The following is an 11214-nucleotide window of genomic DNA, read 5'->3' as shown; positions in this document are numbered from 1 at the left end:
CTGCTTTTGTGGCCCAGAGCTGCACAGAGGCCTCAGTGTCTTCCGCTCGCTGCCGGCAATGCTCCTTAGTATTTCTGTGTGTCCCAGCTGCGGGGAACGGGGGGCAGGAGGAGGCCAGGAGCCCCTGAAAGGCATCCAGCACCTCTTGTCCTTGGGCCCTCGGGGGAGGGGCTGTGCCTGAAGTGTCCTGCCTGTGCCAAGCACACATCCTGGGATGGGTGCTGGGTGCCTGGCCGGCGCTGGCACGGACACGGCTCAAGGGCTGATGCTTCAGCCTGGATACAGGCCACTGACAGCCCAAAAGCACCCCAAGGAATAGTTGGCGTTTCCTGGTGATGGCAGCACGGGCTGCGTGCAGAGGGGCTCAGACAGCAATTCCTGGTTCCAGCCTCCCAGAGCTCCCAGGCAGCTGCCAGGTATGTCCTGTCCACCCCAATTCCCTTCCTGCCTGGGGCCTCATTCAGCAGCAGCAGTAGCACTAAAGCCAAGGCAATATTTTCCTCACAGCTATTAAATGCCAACCGACAGCCTGCAGAGATGCCTTAAAATCAAAGGTTCAGGTGGGATGAAGTTTTGTTTGGATGAAGGTGGGAGTTTCCAGGGATCCAGCTGGAAGTGCAGGAGGGATGGAAAGCTTTCCCAAGTGGGTCCCACTGGAGGTGTGCTGAAGGCAGGGATGTGCACCCTTTCCTGAGGGAAAAGAACTTGCAGAGGCCACTGCTGAGGCTCTGGAAGGAGCTGAGCTGCTGCGGGGAGAGATGTCCTCCCGTGGGCACGGGGAGCTGCCTTGGCACGGGACAGGAACGCCCCCGGCCCCTGCCTTCTCCTGCTTGAAAATATCACCTGGAGCCCGAGCTCAGGGGGGCTAAATCAGCTGAACTCCAGGCAACTCTGTCAATTGCCCCCCAGGGACATGTGTGGGGCTGGGGGATGAGGGCTTTAAATAGCAAATTCTTTGGAATACACACCTGTCCCTGTCCCGATGCTGCTGAGCTTCCTTGGAAACTCTGCCTGTTCCTGGCACAGCTGGCATTCAAGCGGCAGCTCTGCATGGGAATATCCACCCTCCATGAGGCACTGTGAGGCTATGGCAGCAAGAATTGAGCAGGTAATTGGGGGCTGTGGGATAATTCACTGGAACTAGCAAAGCTGACAGTGAGCCCCAAATCTGGGCGCTGCACAGAGAACAATCTTTGTGCTGCCCTGTCAGCTCAAGCCCCCGGGCTGGGAAGTTTTGGAAGTCAAATGTATGGAATTGTACAAATCACAGCAACTGGGCTATGATCACCCAGAGGGACAATCCAAGTCCCAGACAATTCCTCCACAATCCACTCTGGGGGAAAACACCCTGTGCCTGCCAGGAGTTCTGACTGTGCTTTTCCTACCAGCTCCTAAGCAGTGTCAGGGCCACCATGAGGACTTTAAAATCCAGATAGACCCCAAATCCCACACAGTGACTAATAGAAATGAAGAACTGCATTGTTGTCATCAGAAGCTCAAAACTCTTGTTATGAATTCTATGACAGCAGTGTAATGGAGTCCCACGAGCCTCATTAATGCTCTTGGTTTCATTCTTATGTATTTTTAATCCCTCATTTGGCAGCTTGTAAAACTTATCCTGGAATTCAGAAGCAGGGTTGGCTCTGACCTTCACCTCTGATCCCACTTTGTGCAAACAACACTTGTGCCAGGGTGAGTGAACTCGTCACCTCAGCTTTTCCCTCCTAAACATCCCCTCCTTCTTTCCCTGCAGATGAACTCAGACCCATTCCTCACCTACACTGGTCACCCAAGTGTCTGTTCTGTTGCCCACAGCGACCCCAGGAAGGTCCCTTTGCCTTTCTGCTGTCCCTCTCCAGCCCGAGGCCCCTCCCCTGCTCGCTCTCTCTGCCTCATCCCCACGGAGTCTCTCCTCCCTTCCTCGCTGGCTGCTGCCAGGGCAGGGGGACACGGAGAGTTCCCAGTGCCGAGCCCTCCCTGCTGCCCCTGCAGAGCCCTGGCTGCACTGCCCCTGGGCCTCGGCTTTCCCAGGGAAGCTGTCTGCTGGGCTCCCTTGAGTTCCCTCAGCAATCCCCTCAAAAATGCTGTCTCGCTGCCCTTGACGTCCCCTGGTATTTTCCTACACAAACTTGTCTTGTGTCTCCTCTAAACTACCCCAGGGTTTCAGCTGAACAAATGGCATGACCCATGCCCACTGCCTGGGATTCACCCAACCAAAATCAAGAGCAAATGCTGGTAGGGCTTTTAGAACTGGAAATAACTTGGAAACAAAATAAATCACCTGTTTCTTCTGGTTCTTTTTTTTTTCTTTCAGGTGCTGGACTTGCCTCTGTGGATGTGTTGCTGAGCTCTCACTGCAGGGGATTGTCAGGCCTGACTGGCCGTGAGTTTGTGTTCTTCTCATTGGGGAATCAGAAATGATCATTAATTAGACCACAGAAATCTTTTCTGAAACCTTTCCCCTTTCCTGCCCTTTGCTGGTAAATCTCTTTCTGCCTTTAACTTTACAGCTGTTCCCTGAAGTGATTTCCCCTGCCTCACTTCCATGCAGCTCCTAGCTGGGCAAAACCGGGATAACTTAGAGAGGACAGAGGTGAGAGTTTTAGCTGGATTTTTCTAAAATTTTCTAATGATACTGAAATTATTTCCAATTTCCCCAGTGAGAAGAACACCAACTCACAGCCATCAAAATCTCAAAACTCGGTTAATTGAGGCAGGTCCAAGGAAAAATCCAGCCACGCCAGGCTGAGGCTGGAGCCCGCTCATAATTCCTTGTTGGTGTCTGCTGCAGTCTAGGAATAGCTCTCTCATTCTTCACTTGCTTGATCTGCTTTTATATCCCTGATTCAAATGGATTTAGGCAAACTTCATGTTTGCTATTAGGCTATAAAGAAACCTATTGTAACCAGCATATGCTTTTCTTAGATGTAAATGTGCGTGCAAAATAGAAAGAGCTTTGATACTGAGATTTTTTTTTTTCCCCCCTGAGGTTCAAGTATTTTATCATTTTGATAACATTTCATTTTCCTGTTGCACTCATTTTTAGAGTGCATCATTTGTATTAGCTCTGAGTACTATGATTCCTTCCAAATTCCTGTGGCAGGCACTATTACCATAACTATACAATTAGCTACAGCTGGATGTAATAGAGATGAACACTAAATAGTTTTGTTGGCAGGAGGCCCAGTGTCTTTTAACCCAGACACCTTCTTTACTGCTGCCTGGTTTGTTACTTTGCTTTAGGGAGTATGGGGAACCTCAGTTACAAAGAGGAAGAGAATTTAGAAGTTATAATTGTACAAGTTTGTTATGCAAAAAGGTGCTGAAGGTGCTGTAGATTTGTTTAGGCTTTTTTTTTTTTTAATGTGTTTTGTTGTTTTTCTTGGGGGTTTTTGATTTGTTTTTTTTTTTGTGTATGTGTGGGTGTTTTTTTTTTACCCCCCTATCTTTTCCCTAGTTTGAAGAAACTTGAAGAAGGAATTTGGATGTATAAAAACAAGCTGAGAAGATGATCAGTGTGTTCACTGGCAGCATGGGCTGGGATTAGGGCTCAGCAGGACCAAAGCTGCAGAACATCATCCATTCAGCTTTCACCTCAAGTTTTATCAGGGCCTTTATGAGACAGATGTGAATAGATGAGTTCCAGGCTGAGCCATGACTGTGCCCTGTTCTGTTGGAGCAGGTGTTTTTCTGACACGTTCACCAGCCACACTCTGTGATAAATACTCCTGGGTTTGCTGCTATTCCTCTTCCAGCCTTGTATTCAACTTTACACCCCTTCTCTCCTCTCTGTCCGCTGTGTCTTTTGTGTTCCTTTCTTGGCCTGTGTGCTCCCCATCCCATTCCCTTTCATTGCTTCACTCTATCTTGTTCTTCTTTTTCTTTTTTGAAATGAACACTCAATATTTATGTAACATCTCTTACTCAATCCTGTCCCTGTTCTGTCCTACTTTTTGCCTCTCTCTCTGTCTCACTTGCTGCCTGCATCTTTATTTCTCCTTTCTTCCTCTCCTTTTCTCTCTGTCCTGCACCGTGACTGTGTTTCTTTGTCCCTGTCACTGTCCCTTTGCCTGTACCTGTGTGCACCTGCTGCCCAGTGCAAATATATATGCCAATTACATATTTGGTTCCCCTGTATTGTTCTGTGTTTGCACTTGCTGCTGCATTTCCATGCATTGCTCTGTATGTAAATTCACCTTTAGCAGTATGTCCATGGAGTGTATCTGTAATTGAATTGGTATCTGTCTTTGCCTTTGTACACCTTGCTGTGTTTTGCTGTGAATAAAAACATTCATCCAATAAAGTTAAGTCACCCCTAGTCAAGATACCCCACTTCTTCCCCTTGGCTCCTGTCTTTCTTTGGTGTGATTTAGTCATTTTTTTCACTGTATTTCTTGCTTTGTTCTCACTTTACCTTTCAGTCTATTTCTGACTGTACTTTTCTGTTTCTAACTTTATTTTTGACTGCCTCTCTAACTCTGTCTCTGTGTTTCTGTTTCTCACTGTTTCTAACTCTGTCTGTCTGTCTCTCTGGTTCTCTAACTCTATGGCTATTTCCTTATTTCCCTCCACCACTATTCCTCTGAAAGTCCTTCTCTGTTTCTCTAACTCTGTTTTACTATTTTCCCCTAACCCTAACTCTGTTTTGCTCTTTCTCTCTATTTCATATTCGCTCTAGCTTTAACTCTAACCCTGTTTCTAACTTTGTTTCCTAGCTGTAAAATTAAAAAATCAGCAGTAGAAATTTTCAGGCTCCCTGTGAGGAAAAAAAAAAAACAAAACAAAAAACGAACAAACAAAAAACCCACAAAAAACCCCCAGCAAAATACCTTACATTATTATTTAAATAAAAATATTTACACCTCAGGAACCTGAAATTTTCTACTGCTGCACCAAACATACATATTTTTTCTTCTTTTTCATATATACCAGGTAGGGCCCCTAACTGATACTCCAGACGGCAGTGACTAATAATTACCTTGATTGACCATTACCTGCCTACTCTGGAGTACTAATGAAAGTAGAGAGTTAACTACTACCACACCTTATTAGTTAGTTGGGCAGTTACTTAATTCAATAATTAGCTAACTAGCCAATTTCTTGGTGCACCACCATGCCTGTCACTCACCCAAAGATCCACTTCTCACACAAGCCCAGCCCGTCACAACCCCACCCCCAGTCCCTCAACACATGGATCCCCCCAGGTGTCACCTGCACATCACGGCATCTCCTGTGCCCAAGCGCCTCTGGAGGTACCCTGACCCTGAGGCCATCCCCAGCGCTGACCCTGCCCCTCCCGAGGTACCCTGTCCCTGAGGCCATCCCCAGCACTGTCCCTGCCCCTCCAGAGGTACCCTGACCCTGAGGCCATCCCCAGCGCTGACCCTGTCCCTCTGGAGGGACCCTGACCCTGAGGCCATCCCCAGCGCTGACCCTGTCCCTCCCGTGTCAGTCCCCCGGGACCCTCCCCTACAAGCGCCCCTGACCGGCGCCCCAGCCCTGGCTGCGCACCCACGGCTAACGCTGCCTGCACATCATTGCCGCCTTGTGGGCACAGCGCGGTACTGCAGCCACCGCTGAGACTGCGCCCTGGCAGTGCTGCTGCCTTGTGGGCACAGCGCGGTACTGCAGCCGCCGCCGCTCCGGCGCCCTGGCAGCGCTGCCGTCCTGTGGGCACAGCGCGGTGCTGCGCGCGTGCCCTTCTGATGATGGAAGTGACCGTGTGCCGGGACCCTGCCCTGTAGGACTGCCGCCACGCTGCAGATGCCACTTGCGGCAGGACCCCGGCCGAGAGAAGCATCCCCTCCCGTGCCTGCAGCGGCTCGAGCGTCGGCCGGAGCCCTTTTCAGCGTCGTTGCCGGATTCAGGCAGGTGACTTAGAAGGACAACATTGTGAGGGGCCTTAAGGGTACCACAACAAAGATGGCAGCCAGGCTGGAAGTGGCCTCTGCCAGTACTAAAGATGACTGCAGAGAAGGGTGAAAGTTACAGCTTGCCACTCTCAAGATAGCGGCTCGGCCGCCACTCACCTGACCTTTTATATATGGCGGCAGAAAGGGCGGGAAAGCAAGGACCCCAGTCTGTTTTGGGGGCTGCCTGCGCGCCGCCAACACCGATCCCCCCAGCTCAATTTTCTGCAGCATTTCCGAGAGTGCGGACACGGGCTGTGGGCTCAGTGCCGCCATGGGCGCTCGGGAGTCGGGCAGGTGCTGACAGGCAGTGACTGGAACGCCTTTCTCTGCCGGGGTTCTGCTGCGGCCACAGGTGCCATCTGGAGTGTGGCCACAGTCCCACATGGCAGGGTCCCGGCATGTGGTGGCTTCTGCCATCTTGAGAAGGGCAAAGTGCAGTACTGCGTTTTACCCACAAGGCGGCACCACTGCCGGGGCGCCGGCTCGGGGGTGGCTGCAGTACCGCACTTTGCCCACAAGGCGGCAGCACAGCCGCCCTTCCCACACTCGCAGCCGTGCAGCCAAGGCCACTCTCAGCCTTCTCCGCCAGCGCGGACCTTGCAGCCCAAACTCAGTGTCACCCTCCCCTCTATTCATACACACCCCGCTCCCCGCTCAATCTGGGCAGCGGTGGCGACAATGCCTCTGTGTGAAAAACACGGTTCACTGTTCTGGGAGAATTACAAGGTTTAATGAAAAAAGGCAATAGGAGACATGCATAAAGCAAAGGCTTAAAACGGCCGGGTACTTGACATGCTGCCAAGAGCACACCTCCGGGAACACCCCATTAAATACGTTTTACAATCCATACATTTGTTACAGACTTTCATGTATAATCTAAAGTTTCTGGGAACTGTTTAGCACGGCCACTCCTTGGGTCCACCTTTTTAGAGGGTGCGTGTTTTTTGGCTTGTGGTTTTATCCTTTTCCTCATCCCTTTTAATTTGGGTGGTGGTCCAGCCAGTGAGTGTTGATAATTGTCTTGTCAGCTGCAGGGGTCCCCATCACAGGCTGTTATCATTGACTAAGTGGGTAGCTTAAGCATACTATCTCTAAAAACACCACAAAAATATCTCCTAAAAACCTCCCCAAAAATCCCAAAAAATCTCCCAAAAAAATTTCCAAAATATACCAACACCCAACCCCCCCAAAAAAAACAAAAACACCCCAAAAAATCCCAAAAACACCCCAAAAAAGTACCAAAGCCCCCCCCAAAATCACCTGAACCTGGCAGCCAAAGGTGAGAAAAAAACTCCAATAACACCCCAAAAATATCCCCCAAAAACCCCCAAAAATTCCCCAAAAAGTCCCCAAAAATTTCCAAAAATCCCCCAAACAATTGCCAAAAAAATCCCCAAAAAATCCCCCAAAATTACCAAAAATACCCCAAGAAAACCCCCCAAAATCACCTGGACCTGGAGGCCAAAGGTGAAAAAAATCCCAAAAAACACCCAAAAAAACCAGCCAAAAACACCTCAAAAATATCCCCCAAAGTTACCAAAACACCCCCAAAAAAATCCCAAGAAAATCCCCTAGAAACACTACAAAAACCCCCCAAAATCACCATAACCTGGTGGTCAAAGGTGAGAAAAAAACACCCAAGATGTCCCCAGAAATATCTCCTAAAAAATCCCAAAACAATTCCAAAAAAATTCTGCCCAAAAATCCCCCAAAAACCTGAAAAAAAAATCCCAAAAACCCCCAAAAGAACCACCCCAAAAACACCCCAAAAAACACCTCAAACACCCCCCAGAATCATCTGAACCTGGCGGCCAAAGGTGAGAAAAAACCCAAAAACCACCCCAAAAATATCCCCCAAAATTACCAAAACCCCCAAAAATTACCAAAAAAGCCCTCTAGGAACACTCCAAAACCCCCCCAAAATCACCATAACTTGGGCAGCAATAGGTGACAAAAAACCTCCCAACATGTCCCCAGAAATATCCCCAAAACATTATCAAAAAATCCCAAAAAAACCACCCCAAAAATTACCAAAAATCCCCCCAAAATCACCTGAACTTGGCAGCTAAAAGTAAGAAAAAAAAAACAAAAAACACCCCAAAAATATCCCCAAAGATTACCTAACCCCCCAAAAAATTCCCCAAATAATCCCCAAAAATTACCAAAAATATCCCCATAAAACCCCCCAAACATCAACTGGACCTGGCGGCCAAAGGTGAGAAAAAAACCCCAAAACCTACCCAAAATATCAGCCAAAAACACCCAAAAATTATCCCCAAAAATATCTCCAAAAATTACCAAAACCCCCAAAAAATTACAAAAAAAATTACAAAAAAAAATCCCCCAAAAATCCCCCCCAAAAAAAAATTTAAAAAAAAAAACCCCGAAAAATTCCAAATAAATTCCCCAAACCCCCCCAAAAAATCCTCAAAAAACACCCCAAAAATACCAAAACCCCCCTAAAAATTTCCCAAAAAACCCCCCTAGAAACACCCCAAAAACCTCCCAAAATCACCATATCCTGGCCGCCAAAGGTGAGAAAAAAATCCCCAAAAAATTCCCCAAATCCCCCCAAAAATCCAAAAAAAAACCCCAAAAAACCACCCAAAAACACCTGAAAAATATCCCCCAAAAAAAACCCCCAAAATTACCAAAAATATCCCCAAAAAACTGAAAAATCAGCTGGACCTGGTGGTCAAAGAAAGAAAAAAAACTCCAAAAACAAAGAAAAAAACTCCAAAAACCGAAATAACCAGCCAAAACCACCCCAAAAATATCCCCAAAAATTACCAAAAACCCCAAAAAGAATTCCCAAAAAAAAAATCCCCCCAAAAATTCCCAAAAGTTACCAAAAATATCCCCCAAAACCACCCCAAAACCACCTGGACCTGACAGCTAAAGGTGAGAAAAAAACCCCAAAAACATCCAAAAAATACCCCCAAAAATTTACCAAAAAATCCCCCAAAAATCACATGAAACTCTCAAAAAATTACAAAATACCCCCAAAAAATTACCAAAAAACCACCTGGAGCTGGCGGCCAAAGGTGAGGAAAAAAACATCCAAAAAATCCCCAAAAATACCCCAAAAAAACACCCCAAAAATTACAAAAAAACCCCGTAAAAAATTACCAAAAACCCCCCAAAAATTACCAAAAGCCCTGAAAAAAATTCCCCAAAAAATCCCCAAAAATTACCAAAAATATCCCCAAAAAATTCTCAAAAATCAGCTGGACCTGGCGGCCAAAGGTGAAAAAAACCCCAAAAAAACCACCCAAAAAAACAGTCAAAAACAACCCAAAAATATCCCCAAAAATTACCAAAAACGCCCTAAAAATTTAAAAAAAAAAAAAAAAAAAAATCCCAAAAAATCCCTAAAAACTCCAAATAAATTCCCCAAAACCCTCCAAAAATTGCCCTCCAGAAAAACCCCAAAAAATTACCAAAACCCCAAAAAATTTCCCAAACAAAATACCCCCTAGAAATACCCCCTAGAAATACCCCCCAAAAAAAACCCAAAATCACCATAACCTGGTGGTCAAAGGTGAGAAAAAAACACCCAAAAAACACCCCAAAAATATCTCCAAAAAATCCCCAAAAATTTCAAAAAAATTCCAAAGGAATTCCCCCAACAAATTCCCAAAACCCCCCCAAAAATCCCAAAAAACCCCAAAAAATCCAAAAAAAATCTAAAAAAAACCCAAAAACCCCCCAAAAATATCCCCAAAAACTACCACAAAATCCTCCAAAATCATCCCCCAAGAAACCCAAAAACACCCCAAAAATATCCCCAAAATATCCAAAAAATTCCCTAAAAATATCGCCAAAAACCCTCAAAAAATTCCCCAGAAATATCCCCAAAAACGCCCAAAAATTTCCCAAAAATAACTCAAAAAATTACCAAAAAACCCCAAAAAATTCTCCAAAAAAATCCCCAGAAAGTCCCCCAAAATTACCAAAAATATCCCCCAAAAATCCCCTAAAACTCACCTGGAGCTGGCGGCCAAAGATGAGAAAAAACCCAAAAACCACCCCAAAAAAATCAGCAAAAAACACCCTGAAAATATCCCCAAAAATTATTAAAAATGGCTAAAAATGATGCCACTTTCACGCCACTGGTAGAAATGACACAATACCAAAAAAACCTGTACCTGTTCCATTTTCAGACTGAAGCAACAGTATATTCCTGGCTTCTAATGCAGCAGGGAAGGGAAATGTTTGGATAATCATGTCTTCATTTAAAGATTTTTTCATGAAAGCCCTCACTGCCCTCAATCAGGACATCCACCATATCCAGGACACCTAAAAAATGAAGAAAAAAAATCTAAGCAGAGGATCCAGACTACCAGGAAAAACAACAGAGGTAGAATGCAACACTCCAAGAATACAAGGCATCTTTTTAATTTATCAAAAAAAAAAAAAAAAAAAAAAAAAAAAAGATGAAAGCCACCTTTATCACACAATACAACGTTAAGTGCAGCACAAACATTAGAGCTGAACCTTCACTCTGCCTTTCAATGCTGCTGTCCAGCACAGAGAAGCTGCAGCTGCTTCTGGATCCCTGGAAGTGTCCAAATCCAGGCTGGACACTGGGGCTTGGAGCACCCCGGGCTACTGAAAGGTGTCCCTGTTCATGGCAGGAGTGGAACTGGACGAGCTTTAAGGAGCCTTCCCACCCAAACCATTCTGGGATTCCATGATTCTGTGAACAGATAGAGGCAGAAGAGCTAAATTTCCATTTTAGTTCAAAAATGCTGCTGCAAGGGCATTAAGAGAGATTTCAAATACTGTTAAAGTGGCACAACCACATCAGAAATTACTTTACAGGTCTAAAGAATTCTCTATCTACGCTGGAAAAAAATTCCCTGGCAGCTCCAGGAGAGGTGGAGTTTGGGAGGTCCTGGGGCCGGCAAAGGCAGTCCCCAGGCCCCGGCCGGTTCCAGTCAGCACGGGGAAACCGCCGCCTCCGCCCTCCCGCCCATGGCCAGCGGCACGGCCCTGGCTCCCGGGCCACGCGGGAGCAAGTCCAGAGCCCTGGCAGGAGCCTGGAGCAGCAGCAGCAGCGCCACGCTTGGCCCCAGCACCCACCCCAATGCCGCCTGGGCCCTGAGCCCCACACTCCTCCTGCCGAGGGAGAGGAGGCACTGCTTGGGATGGGATCCCCAGCCGGCACCGACAGCACCCGAACTGGAAGCCCTGGTGCCATCTGTGACCCCACCTCAGCGGACCGGGCTCCTCCCACGGCCCTCACGTCATCGGGTCGGCCTGCCCCTCCATGTCATCAGGTCACCCCGTCAGCCCAACC

General features: G+C 47.1%; 1 long non-coding RNA gene across 1 annotated transcript; it reads left to right on the top strand.

Moving 5' to 3' along the window:
- The first annotated feature begins 270 nt into the window (after positions 1–270).
- On the top strand, positions 271–2373 carry LOC130263666 (uncharacterized). The gene is made up of 4 exons (XR_008842369.1): positions 271–416; positions 508–643; positions 1604–1692; positions 2315–2373. It is a non-coding gene; the product is annotated as an uncharacterized LOC130263666 (long non-coding RNA).
- The last annotated feature ends 8841 nt before the right edge of the window (positions 2374–11214 follow it).

Source organism: Oenanthe melanoleuca, chromosome 26 (genome assembly GCF_029582105.1).
Source record: "Oenanthe melanoleuca isolate GR-GAL-2019-014 chromosome 26, OMel1.0, whole genome shotgun sequence".
In the NCBI taxonomy this organism is placed as follows: Eukaryota; Metazoa; Chordata; class Aves; order Passeriformes; family Muscicapidae; genus Oenanthe; species Oenanthe melanoleuca.
Note: the sequence above shows the minus strand (reverse complement) of the source record. Positions and strands in the feature narration are given on the sequence as shown.